The sequence below is a fragment of the Carcharhinus amblyrhynchos genome, chromosome 7 (assembly GCF_965287045.1).
Source record: "Carcharhinus amblyrhynchos chromosome 7, sCarAmb.v2.hapA, whole genome shotgun sequence".
NCBI classification, from domain to species: Eukaryota; Metazoa; Chordata; class Chondrichthyes; order Carcharhiniformes; family Carcharhinidae; genus Carcharhinus; species Carcharhinus amblyrhynchos.
Window position 1 is genome coordinate 41,003,061 of NC_137330.1, and position 18,524 is coordinate 41,021,584.

General features: G+C 41.9%; 1 protein-coding gene across 5 annotated transcripts in view; it reads right to left on the minus strand.

Annotated features, from left to right (window-relative positions):
* fam49a (family with sequence similarity 49 member A) overlaps nucleotides 1–18,524 on the minus strand; it is a 216,162-nt gene that overhangs the window by 183,759 nt on the left and 13,879 nt on the right. The window contains exon 2 of one of the 5 annotated variants that reach the window (XM_080192180.1): nucleotides 4,029–4,155. The exons of the other annotated variants lie outside the window; for them this stretch is intronic. The gene's annotated coding sequence lies outside the window, so the exon portion shown is untranslated. The remainder of the gene's footprint in view (nucleotides 1–4,028; nucleotides 4,156–18,524) is intronic. 5 annotated transcript variants of the gene reach the window in all.

Below are 18,524 nucleotides of genomic sequence, written 5' to 3' on the forward strand. Positions count from 1 at the left end.
ACTGGAAGCAAGAACCTCAAACCTGTTGTGCAGATTGAGGCGCTGAGGCATCCGCTCCCCACCCCTCTTCCTCCGCTCCCCACCCCCCTTCCTCCGCTCCCCACCCCCCTTCCTCCGCTCCCCACCCCCCTTCCTCCGCTCAGCAGCCCCCGCTTGTTCCTGACCGTTAGAGTTAGCCAGTCTTGGGGGGGGGGGGGGGGGGGGGGGGGGGAATGGCACCCTCTCTCCCCCTGATGAGCCTCAGTGTCTGTAGCTCAGAGGCCAGCTCATCTACCCTGAGCTGGAGCTCCTCCAGCAGCCTGCACTTACTGCAGACATGGTCACTGGGAAGGACCCTGGGGTCCACCAGCTCCCACATCATACAGAAACAACACATCACATCAAAGCCTGGACAATAAATTAGAATAATTTGTTTGCATGTGAACAATGGATATATCAGGTGAAGATCATAAACACAAATACTACAATGGATTGATAAATTAATTTTGGTAACTTTTGACAGTCATCATGGATAATGCCATTAAAGACAAATGCTGTGGTTTAAATCTTCAGCCATCCCCAGGCCAGTGTCAAAGAAATCCCAGGTGTAGAATGGCAAAGTCTAAAGTTATTTTATCATAGAATCCCTACAGTACAGGAGGCCATTCAGCCCATCGTGTCTATACCGACCACAATCCCACTCAGACCCTATTCCTATAAACCCATACATTCATCCTGCTAATCCCATGACACTAGGATCAATTTAGCACAGCCACTCCACCTAACCTACATATCTTTGGAGTGTGGGAGGAAACTGGAACACCTGGAGGAACCCCACACAACAGTGACCCAAGCCAGAATTGAACCTGGGTCTTTGCGCTGAGGCAGCAGTGCTAACCACTGTGCCACCCTACAGCAAGACAATTTTCACCCACTTGCAAGGCAAACAAATAAGGTGCTGCCATCAAAAAGCATCAAATTCACCAAAAGAGATTAGCAAACCAAAATATATATGAAGAGTTAGCTGGCAGAGAGAAGGAAAGAGAAAGAGAGAGAAATCAAGGGCATTTTGAAACTTGAAACGTGGAGGAGTTGAACATAATCCACAACAAATACATTTGGGAAAGGCAAGAAAATTAAATCCTTTCTCACCTTGACTGCACTCTTTGAAGGAACTTCTAGTTATATTAAACTTGACATACTGAAAATAAGAACATCCCCAAACCCATGTAAGATTTAATTCCTTTGAAGCAGATGACTGTGTAGATGAACACAGCATCCTGTAAAATGGAGAGACAAGGTCGTTTGTTTTTGGTGGTATTGTCTGAGGAAGGGCACCAGAAACACTTGATAACCTTCTTCCAATTTTGCCAACACCTTAGGCATCCACTTGACGAAAGGGACAGGCAAACTGCACAATGCTATAGCGTCTCATCTGAAAAATTTTACTTATATAGCAATGCTCCAATACGACAATGAATCTCCAGTTTATCTTTTGTGCTCAAGCTGTAATTCATTCTGACTAGTAGTGTCAGACTAACACTTGTTTCCCAATGACAAATATAAACACAAAAGGGTTTGTCATCAAAGGAAGTCATATTTTTTGTTTGTCAGTGAGATAACTGATTCAACTCTCCTGCACAAAACAGCAAAGCAATTTTGCCCTTTTTGGGCTTGAGCAGGCCTTCTTTAAACATAGGTGACAGCGTACTGGTCAACTACATTGTCAAGGTTACGGATTTAGACTGTATAGATCTCCTACTCGGAAACAACTCCAGGTAATGCAATGATTTTTTTCCATTCTTCTCACCATTATTCACCAGTCCCTTGCCACATGTCCTCAAATAATTAAGTTGAGAGAATCTAAGCCCACTTATGATGAGCTCTTACCGATACCAGAGACCACAGTTTCTCACATTTTGTTGAACTGACATCTCACAGCTTAAATTGTGTTGACTTGCACCATCATTCAGCATTTACCCTACCCACTCACTTAAATGGGCTTTAAAACAGGAAAGTCTTCAGTTCCAGTGTCTTCAAGGAAAATTAGATTTATGAGTAAAACGGCAATTATTTTACCAACCCAACAATGCTTTACAACCACATTTCTTCCAAATAGTTTCCCAAGATACAGCAAAGAACTTGACCATTTTAAACAGTCTTTCCACATCAGATCATAACATTGCACATTACAGAACAGAAGATGGCGAATAAGTCCATTGAGTTCATGCGGCTTTCTGCAGAGCAATCCAATCAATCCATTCCCCCCTATTTATCTCTGCGACCTGCAAGTGCCCACCCAATTTCCTTTTGATACCAGTGATCATCTCTGCTTTTGCCACCCTTGTCAACAGCAAGTGCCAAGTCCTTACCACTTGCTGTGTAAAATAGTTCTTCCCCACATCCATCCTCTATCTCTTGTCCAAAAGCAAAACTCTTTGTTCCTAGTCTCTGTACTATTAGCTAATGGGAACAGTTTTTTCTGTATCTGCTTTCGCCAAATCTGTCATAGTCTTGTACATATCTTTTAGGTCACTCCTCACCTACGTCGCTCCAAGATGAACAACCAGTTCCTCCAATCTAATCTCTGAAGCTAAATTCCCTCATCCCTGGTACCATTCTGTTAAATCTCCTCTACATTCTTCCTAAAAGTTGGTGACCAAAACCAGATGCAATACTCTAGTATAAGTTGCTTGGTTTTATACGCAATACCATAACTTATGAGACTCAAGATCCAATCTACTTTGCTAACTATTCTCTCAATACGTTTTGCCAGTTTCAGAAGCCAATGCACATAAATCCTAAGATCCTTCCACCCCTGCACACGTTGCAGATGCATCTATCTCTGTCGGTACTGGTTGGAGACAAGGCCCATCTTCACATTGAGGATAACCTCCATTGTGTTCCGTGAAACTACCTTGCTAAATGAGATAGATTTCAAACAACGCTAGCAATTCAAAACTGAGCATCTACGTGGGGCTATGGTACATCAACAGCTGCAGAGACGCATACAACAGCCTGTAACCTCATGGCCCGGCATATCTCTCACTCCACCATTACGACCAAGCTAGAGGGATTAACTCTGATTCAATGGAGAATGCAAGATGGTATGCAGGAGCAGCACCAGACATACCAAAAAAGGTATCAACCTGGGAAAGCTACAAACAGGGCTTGCATGTCAAACTGCAAAGACAATATGATAGACAGAGCCAAGTGATACCACAACTAGTAAATCAGATCTAAAGTCTGCAGCCACATCAAGTCATGAACCACGGTGGACAACTTAACTAAGAGGTGGCTCCAAAAATATCCCCATCCTCAATGATGGGGGAACGCAACACATGGGTGGCACAACGTTCAGCACCATTCGCTGTTCTCAGATACTGAAGGTACTGATCATGTCAATATGCAGCAAAACCTGGACAACATTCCAGCTTTGATGCGAGATGAAAAGTAACACACGTGCCAGGCAATGACTACCTCCAACAAGAGAGTCCAACCATTTCAGCATGACATTCAATGGTATTAACATTGCTGAATTCCCCACCATCAAACCCTGTGGGTTACCATTGACCAGAAACCAAACTTGATCAGCCATATAAATACCGTAGCTTCGTGTGGTTTACTGACTGGGAATTAGTAACTAACCTCCTAAGTCCCCAAAGCCTGTCCACAGCTACGAGACAAGTCAAGTCTAAGATAGAATACTCTCCAATTGCCAGGACAAGTGCAGCTCCAACAATACTAAGAAACTCAACAGTATCTGGGACAAAGCAGCCTGCTTGATTGGCACCCCATCCACCACCTTCAACATCCACTCCCTTTACCATCACTGCATTTTAACAGTAGTGTGTAACATTTACAAGATCCATAGCAGCAACTCACTAAATCTTCTTCAACAGCACCTTCCAAACTCACCTAGGGATAGAAGGGCAATTCCTTTAAGTATATGCCAATGGCAAATTCCCCTCCAAACACACACCACCCTAACTTGGAACTATATCACCTTTCATTCATTATTGCTGGTTCAAAATCCTGGAACTACCTACCTAACAGCACTGTAGGAGTATCCACGCCAGTTAGACTGCAGCAGTTCAAGACACTGGCTCGCCAACACCTTCTCAAGGGCAATTAGGGATAGCAATATATGCTGGTCTAATCAACAATGCCCTCATTCTGCAAAATAATAAAATAGGAATATTCTTTAGAGTTGTACCAGGCTGTACTGCCTCCCTTCAATCAAAATGGATCACCTCTAACTTACTTATATTAAACTGTATCTGCCATTTGTTTGCCTATTTTATAGCCCAACTATGTCTTGTTGCAGTCGATTAGAATCATCCTCATTGAAGAAGTATGGCAATCAAAGTGGTAGTCAACATGCAATGCTGTTCCAAAACCAAGTTATTTACTCATACACAAGGTACACCTTTTAAAACAAAATAATTTTACTGCACAAAAATCAAGTAACGAATAGCAATTATATCTAAAATAGTCAGTTATGTCAAAGATATCAAAGGTACAATGAACACATCTGTTTATACATGCTCTAAAATTAACTTAACTCAAAGTTCCCTCTACAGCTATTTGACCTATATCCACCAAAGCTCAAGTCATATTTAAAGGAATTGGAAAATTAGCCACTGGCCTGAATACTGTTTCACGATTCATACAAAGGTTGAGATTTATTTGGCCTTCTGCTTAATTCCAGCACAGTTGTCCCTTCAAATCTCCCCCAACCATCCCATAGTTGTAGACTTCAATTCAACACAGGTGCCGCTAGTGTCCCAAGCGTAATCATCTCAAGTCAGAACTCCAATGGCTCTAATGTTCTAACATCCTCTCTCTCTTTCATTCTTCTCAGCTTGGCTATCCCAGAAGTCTAACTCACTGTTCGTAGAATCAATCCTTCAGCCGTTAAGAGTTTTAACCCTCTTAACCGGTACACACAATTTCAACTAAATTTTGCTTGAAAGATGTTCCCTGCAGGCAGCTTGTTCTGAATGGTATTGCTTATAAACAGAAACACATACAGGAATCTAATCCCCCACATAATTAACTCTTTGTTCATGCCTTTGATTTACTATTGTTTATCTTGGTCACATGATCAGTTACTGGCAGCAAGTTGTTTTTTTAAAAACAGTGAATCATCTTCCAGAGAACCTCACTGATAAAGGATCATTCCAACATAAAATATAGTCTCCCCGCACACACACCACCCACCTCTCCCCCCCTCCCCACCAAAAAAAACACAGGCCATCATCAGCTGAGGACAGGCAATCAGCGGTCATGAGCAGGAGGTTGCCTTTTACTTGATTCACTGTATCATTTCTCACGAGGCTATTTGTGTTTATAGCTCATTCCTTATTCACCACACTTATTTACATACATGAATTCTAAACTACTTTTTGTATTCTTCATAATCCTTCTTGGTCTTCTCTGGTACAATATGGTTATTCTTCTTCCATATCCCTTTACATTCATATTCCGCCTTTCTAACTTTATACGCTAGCGGTCACGGAAATACCAATTTGGTCTAAACCCTCTCAAAACATATTAGTCAACCTCCCCAAGAGCATTGGTCTCAGACCTCTTGAGGTACAACCTATCCCTTCTGAATTGACACTACCTGCCCCAGAACTGATCCCACTGCCCCAAGAATTAAGCCTTCCTTCCTATAATGTGCTTCAAGCCATGCATTGATCCTCCCTACCTTTCTATTTCTTCTCAGTTTCCCACCAGTTCTACAACTTATGTTTGACTCTGTGACCATGAAACCCCAGAATAGAAGCATACATCATATTACACCACAATTAACACTGTATAAATCGGCAAAAATCTTCATAACATATGACATTCAATAGGAAGTATTTTTAAACAGTTGCCCGTTGTCCTTCCTTGTCATTCCTCACCAGTGGAAACAATTTGTAAGCAACTATGGATTCATGAAGCATTAAACACTACTGATATCTTGGATTCATCTCAGAATGTCAACATGTTAAAAATAAAGTGAGTTCTGTTGTCAAACTGCATTACATAATTAAGTAAAACTTAATGGCATAATACAGCAGAAACTTAGATGACTACAAATCATTTTAGACCAGTATTTGATGTTCATTTTGTGGATTAACTTAGCTAAAATATCTATGTTTGAAAATATTTAAACCCTTGATTACAAATAGCCAAAATACTTTTCTTTATTGATCTTAAGACTTAAAAGGCAGCATGAAGAGATTCACTTTGTTCAAATTTCTTTTTTCCTTCGGACAGTCAGTGACTTATGTCCAGATGGTTACACTGGGTAACACAGCAATGGTTAGCACTGCTGCCTCCCAGCGCCAGCAACCCAGGTTCAATTCTGGTCTTGGATGTCTGTCTGTGTGGAGTTTGCACATTCTCCCTGTATCTGTGTGTCTCCTCCAGATGTTCTGGTTTCCTCCCACAATCCAAAGATGTGCAGGTTAGGTGGATTGGGAATGCTAACTTGCCCTTTAGTGTCCCAAGGTGTGTAGATTAGATGAATTAACCATGGTAAATATGTTGGATCATGGAGAAGAGGGCCTGGGTAAGACGCACTTGTCAGAGAGTCGGTACAGATTTGATGGGCTGAATGGCCTCCTTCTGCACTGCAGGAATTCTGTGATACACATGAACCTACCCCAATGTATTCAATTCAATTTGCTAATTGGGACCCCCACATGCCCAATTAGTGAGTGAAGCAGTTACTATCAAGGTAGATTATGTTCTCAACCAACATTCACACATGTACATTTCCTAGCAAGGTCATAGGATAATAATCAGGAGCTAGAACTTTAGCTGACTTCTCTCCCTAATGGAAGTGCATTGAAGCAGACCATATGCTCTTGCCACCTGCTTCCCTTGTGGAGATCAGCTAATTCACCACAGAACAGGGATGGATCCTTGAATCTTCACATTTTGTAAGGCTCATGGCTACACCAAAAGGCCATTTTAATTATCTGAAAAAGATTCCTGAATAAATCTGATGGTGTATCTCTCTCTCAGGGCCTCAAAACACTAGTCTGTGCGAGATTTGTTCCCTTATTGACACTAAATAAAGAAATAATTTTATCAACCAAAATTGATTATTTTTCATGATTTTGCTTTTTCTATTTACCAGTTTACTCAGTGTTGAGAAAAGCCTAGATGGCTGGCTTTCTGCACTTCAGTCTAATTCCTATCAACTGATCCACAATATTACTAAATAGGCAACAATGGGTATTAAAATCTGCTGCATCTCTCAGACATCTTTAGTTTTTTATGCTCTACTCAGTACACACAATACATACAAAATTTAGTACAAAATAAAGATGACAGCGGTGTGAATGTCATATTTGTCTACATTTGCTGAACTGTCTGCCGAATTAAGGCCAAATGTAGATGCTGTTTTTTTTCCCCAACTATTGCCTCAAAGTTATATTTAATCTGACAAATTACTAAGATTAAGCAGCATTTTACAAATTAAAAGCTTCTCAATCTATTTTCAGGCTTTCCACCCTCCACCTCCCACCCCCACCGCCCTGCATCATACACTGCACCCCCCCCGCCCCCCAAGCTGAAGAGAAAAGTAAATTGCTTCTTTGAGTATTTCCAGATGCCTTTTAGATGACTTTACCAGCAACTGTCAAATGTTTCATTTCTACAAGCACACCCTGAAGTATAGTGCAGTGTTACCCACAGTGTAGTGATGCATGCATTACAAAGTGGCATGTAGATGTGAAAAGAACAAGAAACCCCTCAAACAACAACAGGATCATCATCTCCAAAATTGGCCCTTCCAACCTGGAATCATAACACTAAACACCACGGCATTCAGATTTTCTGACTCTGCCACCTACACTTGTATGGCATCATTACAGAATTGGTCAGCGCTCGACATTAGCACCAACGTCAATGTCTCAAGCAATATCGCTCCTGTGGTTGAGGTGGGCAATATAATGCAAAGCAGAGAAGTACTGTGATTTATTTTAAAAATACATACATGTGCTGTACAACAACTTTCATTTATATAACACAACGTAGCAAAATTTGAAAGCACTCAGTAATAGCATAATCACAAACTTTGACACCAAGCCACAAAGTGAGATATTAGAAGCATGTAAAGTGTACCTTTTCGATCACACTTTTGGTTAATGTCATAAATAGGGTGAAAGGTAAAGAGATAGAGGTTTATGGAGGGAAATCCAGGACCAAGGGCATGGGCAATCAGTTGACTGCACAACCACCAAAGATGGAATGATTAAAATTGGGGAAATATCAGAAGCCCAAAACTGGTGAAGCACTGACGAGGGCTCAAAAACAAAACAAAACATGCTGGAAATCTAAATTCAAAATAAAATGTCGAAATACTCAGCAGGTCAGACAGCATCTGTGGGGACAAACAGAGTTAACCTTAAGGTTAAGTTGGTTGGGGGGGGGAGGGGGAGGTGGGCAGGAAGAACATAAGGCAAGGTCTGAAATAGGGTAAAAGGCAGGAAACAATAAGTAACAAAATCATTCACAATGCAAAAGCCAATGAGTGGTAATAGGTAAAGTAAAGAAATATAGATGAGGTATGAATGGCTAGACAGCAGCCATCTGAATGCAACATGAAAAAAGAAACATAACAGTAAAAGAATCAGGCAGAACAAGGTACAGGCAGAGGTTACAATCCAAGTTGTTCAACTCAACACTGAGTCCAGAAGGCTGTACAGTGTAGAGTGCTGAGATGAAAGATGAGCTGCAGTGCCTCAAGCTTGTGTTGAGATTTATTGGAACACTGCATTAGGCCATGGACAGAAAAGTTCAAATCAATTTGGAAACAAGATGAAGAATTAAAATGACAATTGACAGGAAGCTCAGAGTCATGCTTGCGGACTAACTGGAGTTCCACAAACTACTCCCTTAGTCTACGCTTGGTTTCGTGAACAGTGAATACAGTAGACTCATTTGAAACAAGTACGAGTAAATTGCTGTTTTGTTTGAAAGGTGCGTTTGAGACCTTGAATGGTGAAAAGGGAGGAAGTGACAGGACAGATGTTGGATCTCCTGTGCTTGCACATAAAATGCCACAAGAAAAGGAGAGGTGGCTGAGGAATGGGTCAGTTCTTTTGGAATGATAAAAAGAGAGAGCAGGAGAAGATGCGCTTGGAGGTGGCATCACACTGTAACTACACTGAGTCATATGTGAACAACCTCTCTGGCTCTGAAAAATTAATTGAATCTGTGGACTCCTTAATTTCTTCATTATAATTAAAATTCCATATTTTTGTTAACTTGAGGTTTAGCTTCTACCACAAACTCATATGTATATTCTGATATTTATTTTGCTTTGTGTAAAATTTATGAAAAGCTAAATAATAAAATCCTATGATTACTTCATGGTTTGCTGTTTATGAGAATTATTCAATGCAGTTGGCTGTTTCACATGCTTAGTGATATTACAGCTGTGGAATGCCAGGATGGAATTATCAGGAAATGTGAAATCCAAACCACAGGAATTGCTAGAGCTTTAAGGACAGTTTTCAAGGTTATCAGAAAGCACCATTATTACTTTGACCCAAGTTTCAGATGGCAGCAATGTAATGATCATATACTGTGACTGTGAAATGCAGCGGCTAGGTAACACTAATGGTCCTGGGTGGGGTTAGCGGGGGGAAGGGAGGGGGGGGGGGGGGGGGAGGGAGGGGGGGGGGGGAAGGGAGGGAGGGAAAAAGGGGGAAGGGAACCCAACATAGTGGGAATTGTTTAGACTGCAGTGTTTCTTTTCAACATCTATCTTTTCAAAGGCTTTTTGTAGCAGCAAGCAGCCTCAAACATCACTCCATTCGGCCTTGTCACCAATAAAAAACATGTAGGATTTAAAAGGGACGTCATAGCTCTTAGCATTCAGTCTCAGCTCCGTGGCTGCCAATTTTGCTTCAAAGCTTGCAACCCCAACATTCGTCTTGTGACCCCATTGGGGATCATTACCCAGAGTTTGGGAAACCCTGATGAAGGGAACATACGTATGGTTTTAGGCTGGGTAATGGTGGTGATATAAGCAATTTGAGGTAACTAAATTTGAAGTGTTCAACAAGAAGCATATTGCACAACATTTAAATATATTGAGTTGAATGCAAATGATCTTATTGCAATTTATCCAGTACAATTAATATACCTAATGACACCATGAAAACAAAGAACGGCTAAATGAAAACTCAAGGGCAGTGAGTGACAGACTACATTCCACTGTTTTTAAAATTTTTTAATTAATTTGTGGGACAGGGGCGTCACTGGCTGGCCAACATTTGTTGCCCCATCTCTAGTGGCTATTGCAGGGCAATTGAGACACAACTGCATTGCTATGCCTCTGGAGTCACATGTAGGCCAGACCAGGGAAGGACAGCAGATTTCCTTCCCCAAAGAACATCAGTGAACCAAATGGGCTTTTACAACAACTGACAACAGTTCCATGGACATCAGTAGATTCTTAGTTCCAAATTTTTAAAAATTAAACTCAAATTCCACCATCTGCCATGATGTGATTCAAACCCAGGTCCCCACAACATCAGCTGAATTTCTGGACTAATAGTCTAGCGATGAGACCACGAGGCCACCTTCCCCCTCATTCTGTCAATCAATTTCACATCACTGCTAATTCAAACGTTTTCAGCCACTGGAAAAACATACAATGGAAAGAATGTTGGAAATTATATTTGCTGCATTACGACCACAATAATGAACAGTAGTAACTGCATTGCAGCCACTTATTGCAATATGAATTGGACTTTCAAGAAACACGTTATATTTGGAAACTGAAAGCAAAGTGCTGTCAAAATAAGATAATGGGAGCAGATACTTTGCACTATCATTTAATTGCATCTAAAATCAACTATTTTGATCAAACTGGCTGTTTTACGAATGTCCAATTAGAAATGCTCACACCAGCATAATGAAGCAGATGTATCATGAATAATACTGAATTCTTGTTACAATATTCAGAATGATAAAATTGCCAATTATCCCATTTACATGCAATTTTGTTTCTGAAATGAGGCAAACATATTTGAAAATTTCATCATAACAGACCATATCATAAACCACAACAAGGCAGTTGACATGCTATAGAAAAAAACAAATCAGATTTGAGCCAAGCTTCTTACATAGCACAGTATTCTCGTGAAATGCCCACACCACCACAACTAAGAAACCACACCCAGAACCTTGATCTATCTTTTCAAATGTCAGCAAAACCTCTGTATTTCTAACATTGTTTATTTATTTCAGAGCAAGCATCTCAGATTCCAGGAGATTGGACTCACCAATTAAATACCAAGGACAAGATCATTAGTATCTGTTTCACACAAATTCAAATACGATTTCTTTCCCTTCACATGAAGTAATGAGGAAGCTTCAATTAGTGTGCTATCACTTTCATAAGCATCTTTTTTTAAACGCTTGGACGGGTTTATTTTGTGCTTCCTGTAGTGAAATGTGCTGACAGTTACTGCCTTTCCACTTACATTGGATATCACCAATATCCTAGATCAACCACTGACGTCATTTTCAATAATAATAAACTGTTACAGACAAATATGGTAAAACATATACAGGCATATTAAATTCATTCCTCAAGCATACAATGTCTCACCATTTAGTTCAGAAAGTCACAACAGAAAAGTTATTGATTGGAAACTAAATAATGATCAGTTCTCTACAGAATATGTATGACTCATACATAGTAACTTAAATTTACACACTTTTCCTCAAAACTAATAATTAAAATCTCTATTCCAATAATAGAATACTTATAAGTAAAAGCTTGCTTTTAATTATAAGAGAACAGGCTATCTTTCAGTCAGTCATCAGACAAGGAAGTAACACACTATACCCATAACAGGCTTGGGTAGTTCAGACAATGCACTGCGAAAGAGAAAACACTAAAACACAATGAATACAATTAAATGTGTTCATTACATAAAGGAAATCAGTCATGGAAGTGACAAGGTCACTTACTAAGTGTAAATTTGATTTTCTTTGGACCAAGTACAAATTTACTGACAGCTGCTTTATCGTTAGCAAATTTATCAGGATCAAAGGGAAACCCAATGGCCATAATAGCAGAACTGAATGCTGCAAATACTAAGAAACAAAGCCATGGCCCTCTGAGGAAGTGCCTGCTCCATACTAAAACCTGGCTCACAACACTGAATATAATCCAGTATATAGGAGAATACTTGCATCAAACTTGAACCTTTTAACAGATGTATGGAACTATTCACCCTGCCACTACCTTCCAGATAAACCATTCTTAGAAGTTAGAGCCATAGCAGGACAAAGTCTACTCTTTCCAGTCTTTAAACTTCCAAAGCTTATTCACTGTACTGAAATCCATTTTTAGGTTAGTTTGGTTTTGTAGCACATACTTAATACTGGAAAACACATTGTGTAGGTACTACCTACACAAACAATAAAATATTTCATCACAGACTGTAAAAAGATCTGAGTTTCTGGTGTCACAGAATACACAAATCTTGCGCAACAAACAGTAAAGGCAAATGGTATGTTGGCCTTCATAGTGAGAGAATTCGAGTACAGGATATCTTACTGCAATTATATAGGGTCTTGGAGAGGCTACATTTCGAATATTTTGTGCAATTTTGGTCTTCATATCTGAGGAAGGATATGTTTGCTAAAGAGGGAATGCAGCAAAGGTTTATAAGACTTATTCCTGGGGTGCCAGGACTGACATATGAGGAGAGATTGTGTCAGTTAGGATTACATTCGCTAGAGTTCAGAAGAATGAAGGGGGACTTCATAGAAAGCTATAAAATTCTAACAGGACTAGATAGAATAAATGCAGGCTGTTCCTGATGGTGGGGGTGTCCTGAACCAGAGGTCATAGTCTAAGGATACGGGGTAAACCTTTTAGGACTAAGACGAGGAGAAATCTCTTCACCCAGCAAATGGTGAGCCTGTATATTCACCACCACAGAAAGCAGCTGAGGCCAAAACATTTTCTGTTTTCAAAAGTGTTAGTTATAACACTCAGGGCAGAGGGGATCAAAGGATAAGGGGGAAAAGTGGGATCAGGCTATTGAGTTAGATGATCAGCCATGATCATAATGCATGGCAGAGCAGGCTCAAAGAGCCGATATGCCTACACATGCTCCTATTTTCTATGTTTTTATAATTTCATACTTGCTGCAATTAAAAAACTGAAATGTGTATAGTACATTTTACAGAATTAAAAATGTCACAAGGGCCTCACAATAGTTATTTAAAACAAAACATGACAGATACGTAAAAAGAAATCAAGTCAGACGACCAAAAGCTTGGTTAAAGAAATAGACTTTAAAGAACACCTTAAAGGTTAGAGCAAGACAGCAAGGCAGAAAGGTTCAGGGAGGGAATGCGCGTACCCGCGGACTAGGTAACTAAAGGCATTGCCACCAATCATATAAAAATCAAAACCATATGGTTTTGAAAAAAATTCTTCCCAAGAATGTGGTCAATGTTGGCAAGGCATGCATTTCTTGCCTATCCCAATGCTACTGGCACTGAGAGAAGTTAAAAGTCAACGGCAACATTGTGAATCTGGATTCACGTATAGGCCACAACAGGTAAGGACATTAAAGAAGCAGATGAGTTTTTACGACAATCAATGATAGTTCCGTGGTCACCATTGTTTATATTGGCTTTCAATTACAGATTTGAAATTAACTGAATTTAAATTCCATAGGTGCTGTGATGGGATTTGAATCCAGGTCCCTTCAAGATTAGAGCAAAATACTGTGGATGTTGGAATCTGAAACAAAAACAGAAAATGCTGGAGAAACTCAGCAGGTCTGACAACATCTGTGGACAGAGAATACAGCAGGTCAGCATTTGTAAACAAGGATGAGAATTCTAAAATTAAGACGTCGCTGGACTAAGGATCAAAGGATACCAGTGAACAAACACAATGGTGACCGGCACACAGGACTGGGTATTATAGTCAGTATACGGAGGAGGCAGAGTGTGCAAGACCAGGCAGGTGTACCAGGATTCAGGAGTAAAGGGAAAAGATAACCACTCCAAAGCAAACTTTGATGTGTGATTTTGCTTTTTTAGTTAACCAGCCAACAACTCCATCATTTCTTTAAAAATTGAAATACTTAAGCTGCATTCGGACAAAGAGGAAACATTAGTGTAATTCAGATCTACCACCCAGCCCCCAATTTCACTAGGCTTCACTGGTCTCAAAACACCACTCAAACATAATAGATTAATACAAGGCCAAGATACTGCAAATATCAGTATAACCCACTTTTGAATTGCATTTTTACATTATTTCTGCTGTATTTCAATGCTTCAAACCAATAAATTATAAAATTCAGTATTTTACAGTCTTTCAAAATTCAGACCAATGCCAGAATCTTGGAGACTGAGTTTAGGATCATCGAAGCCCCACAGTGTAGGAGGAGGCCATTTAGCCCACTGAGCCTGCACTGACAATAATCCCACCCAGGCCCTATCCCTGTAACTCCACACATTTACCCTGGTACAGGTTGATAAGGTTGTTAAAAAGGCGTACGTTGTGTTAGCTTTTATTGGTAGAGGGATTGAATTTTGGAGCCGTGAGGTCACGTTGCAGCCGTACAAAACTCTGGTGCGGCCGCACTTGGAGAACTGCGTACAGTTCTGGTCGCCACATTATAAGAAAGATGTGGAAGCATTGGAAAGTGTGCAGAGGAGGTTTACCAGGATATTGCCTGGTATGGTGGGAAGGTCTTATGAGGAAAGGCTGAGGGACTTGAGGTTGTTTTCGTTAGAGAGAAGGTTAAGAGGTGACCTAATTGAGGCATACAAGATGATCAGAGGATTAGATAGGGTGGACAGTGACAGCCTTTTTCCTCGGATGGTGATGGCTAACACGAGGGGACATAGCTTTAAATCGAGGGGTGATAATTATAGGATGAATGTCAGGGGTAGGTTCTTTACTCAGAGGGTAGTAAGGGCATGGAATGCCCTGCCTGCAGCAGTTGTGGACTCGCCAACTTTAAGGGCGTTCAAATGGTCATTGGATAGGCATATGGGTAATATTGGAATAGTTTAGGTTAGAGGGTCATTAGATTGATTACACTGGTCGGCGCAACATCGAGGGCCGAAGGGCCTGTACTGTTCTGTAATGTTCTATGACAATCCCACTAATCTATGCATCCCAGGACACTAAAGGGCAATTTAGCAAGGCCAATCAACCTAACCCACACATCTTTGGACTGTAAGAGGAAACTGGAGCACTTGGAGGAAACCCATGCAGACACGGGGAGAACGTGCAAACTCCACACAGTGACGTAAGCTGTGAATCGAATCTAGGTCCCTGGACTGTGAGGCAGCAATGATACCTGCTGTGCCACTCCATCAGGTACCGCGTTTTGTTCCATTCAGGCACTTAACAAGCCTGTGGCAAGCCTTTCCCTGGGATCATGGACTCCGAAAGCAAATGCTACTTGTCAATCAGAGGCCATCAACTCCTCTGCATTCAGGAGCACATCAGGGAGCTGGTGGCTGTTGATGGTATGACACACACAAGGCCGAGGATCAAGGAGGGGCATGGACATGAGTAATTGTATGAGGTGGGAGTCACAAGGGTGGGAAATTGAGGGCATCAGCAGCAAAGGCTGGGGTTGGCTTTCTGAAGCAAATTCCACAAATGCCTTCAAACAAGAGATCCTCGGGGTCTGCAAGCAAATATGCTAATTTTTGCCAGTCATGCTCCCTATATAGTAAGCCCCTTCCCAAGCAGTAGAACGGGCCATTTGATTGGTTGCAGAGCTAGAGGTTCATCCACAGGCATTCCCCCACCACTAAGCATTCCACGAGGATAGGTGCAAGATTCCACATCACACTTTGAAGAAATGTTTTTAACCACACTGTTCCGGGATAATTTCCTTGAACAGTGTGTGTTGGAGCCGACGAGGGAGCAAGCTATCTTGGATCTGGTGCTATGTAATGAGGCGGGTAGAATTAGGGACCTTGCGGTGAAGGATCCTCTTGGAGAGAGTGATCATTGTATGGTGGAGTTTCTGGTGCAGATGGAGGAGGAGAAAGTGGGTTCCCGGACACGCGTCCTTTGTTTGAATAGAGGGGAGTATGGTAGGATGAGAGAAGAATTGGCGAATGTGGACTGGGGGAATGTGTTGGAAGGTAGGTCTGCTGAGGAGCAGTGGAGGATCTTTAAGGAGATCTTTCTTGGTGCTCAGCAGAAATTTATTCCGATGGTTAAAAAGGACAGTAGGAAGAGAGGTAATAAGCCGTGGATAACGAAGGAGGTGAAGGAAAGTGTTAAATTAAAAGCGGAGGAATTTAGAGTAGCTAAGAGCAGTGGGCGAGAAGAGGATTGGGAAAGGTTTAAATGTCAACAAAGATTGACAAAGAAGTTGATAAAGGAGGGTAGGAGAAGCTATGAGGCTGGGCTAGCACTTAATATAAAAAAGGATAGCAAGAGTTTTTATAAATATATAAAAAGGAAGAGGCTGGCTAGGGTGAACGTTGGTCCTTTAGAGGATGAGAAAGGGGAGCTAGTGGTAGGGGATGGGGATATGGCGAAGGTCTTGAATAACTTTTTTGTTTCTGTCTTCACGGAGGAGGACGTGAATAATTTGCCGGGTGTTAGCGATGGAAAGGTGGTAGGAATGGAGGGTCTTAATGACATTACTGTTACTAGAGAGGTGGTGCTCGACAGACTGGAGGGGCTGATTGTGGACAAGTCCCCAGGACCGGATGGAATGCATCCGAGGGTTCTGAAAGAAATGGCGGAGGTGATAGTGGATGCCTTGGTGGTTATTTTCCAGACGTCGCTGGATTCCGGGGAAGTGCCGGAAGATTGGAAAACGGCTAATGTTACGCCGTTGTTTAAGAAGGGTGCCAGGCAAAAGGCGGGGAATTATAGGCCGGTTAGTTTAACGTCTGTGGTAGGTAAAATGTTAGAATCCATCATTAAGCAGGAAATTGCGAGGCATCTTGAAGGGAATTGCTTGATAGGGCGGACGCAACACGGTTTCATTAAAGGGAAGTCGTGTCTGACAAATTTACTGGAGTTCTATGAGGATGTGTCTAGGGCAGTGGATAGAGGAGAGCCGGTGGATGTGGTCTTTCTGGATTTTCAGAAGGCGTTTGACAAGGTACCTCACAAGAGGTTATTGCAGAAGGTCAGGGGACATGGAGTTGGGGGTAGGGTGTTAGCGTGGATAGAGGATTGGTTGTCAAATAGGAGGCAGAGAGTGGGGGTCAATGGGTGCTATTCGGATTGGCGGATGGTGACTAGTGGGGTGCCCCAGGGGTCGGTGCTGGGGCCTCAGCTATTTACCATTTATATAGATGATCTGGAGGAGGGAACCGAGTGCAGGGTGTCGAAATTTGCTGATGACACCAAGATTGGGGGAACGGCAAATTGTGCGGAGGGTGTGGAGAGTCTGCAGAAGGATCTAGATAGGCTGGGCGAATGGGCCAGGAAATGGCAAATGGAATTTAATGTTGGCAAGTGTGAGGTGGTCCACTTTGGTAGGAAGAATGGTAGGAAGGACTATTACTTACGTGGCGAAAAACTGCAGCAGGCGACGGTGCAGAGGGACCTCGGGGTCCTTGTGCATGAATCGCAAAAACCCAGCTTGCAGGTGCAGCAGGTGGTCAGGAAGGCGAATGGGATGCTGGCCTTCATAGCGAGGGGGATTGAATATAAAAGTAGGGAGGTCTTGCTGCAGCTGTATAGGGCATTGGTGAGGCCGCAGCTGGAGTACTGTGTGCAGTTTTGGGCGCCGCACCTGCGCAAGGATATTTTGGCCCTGGAGGGAGTGCAGAGGAGGTTTACTAGGCTGATACCGGAGTTGAGGGGATTGAGCTATGAGGAGAGGCTGAATAAACTAGGCTTGTACTCGTTAGAGTTTAGAAGAATGAGGGGAGATCTCATTGAGACGTATAAGATGATGAATGGGATGGATAGGATAGAGGTGGAGAGACTCTTCCCGCTCAAAAAAGACAGTAGGACTAGGGGGCACAGCCTCAAGATAAAGGGGAGGCGGTTTAGAACGGAGTTGAGGAGGAACTTCTTCACTCAAAGGGTGGTGAATCTCTGGAATTCTCTGCCCGTTGAAGTGGTGGAGGCTGCCTCGCTAAATATTTTTAAGAAGCGGGTTGATGGGTTTTTGATAAGAGAAGGGATTAAGGGTTATGGGGAGAGGGCGGGAAAGTGGAACTGAGCCACGACAGATCAGCCATGATCTTATTGAATGGCGGGGCAGGCTCGAAGGGCTAGATGGCCTACTCCTGCTCCTATTTCTTATGTTCTTATGTTCTTAATATTTGATTTCAAAATATCTAGTTACAGCACTGGAACAGCTATCGAGGCAGCAAGTGTTCAAGTCCAACCCTTTAATTCAATAAATTCTGACATAGTGCCATGAATGCGTTTTGATTGCTACCCACAAATATCCTTCAAGGAAGGAACCTTGACTTACTTTGAATTCAGTCCCACAGCATGGCTCACTCGTAATGTCCTGGCAAGTGTCCTATCAAACAGTTGTAAA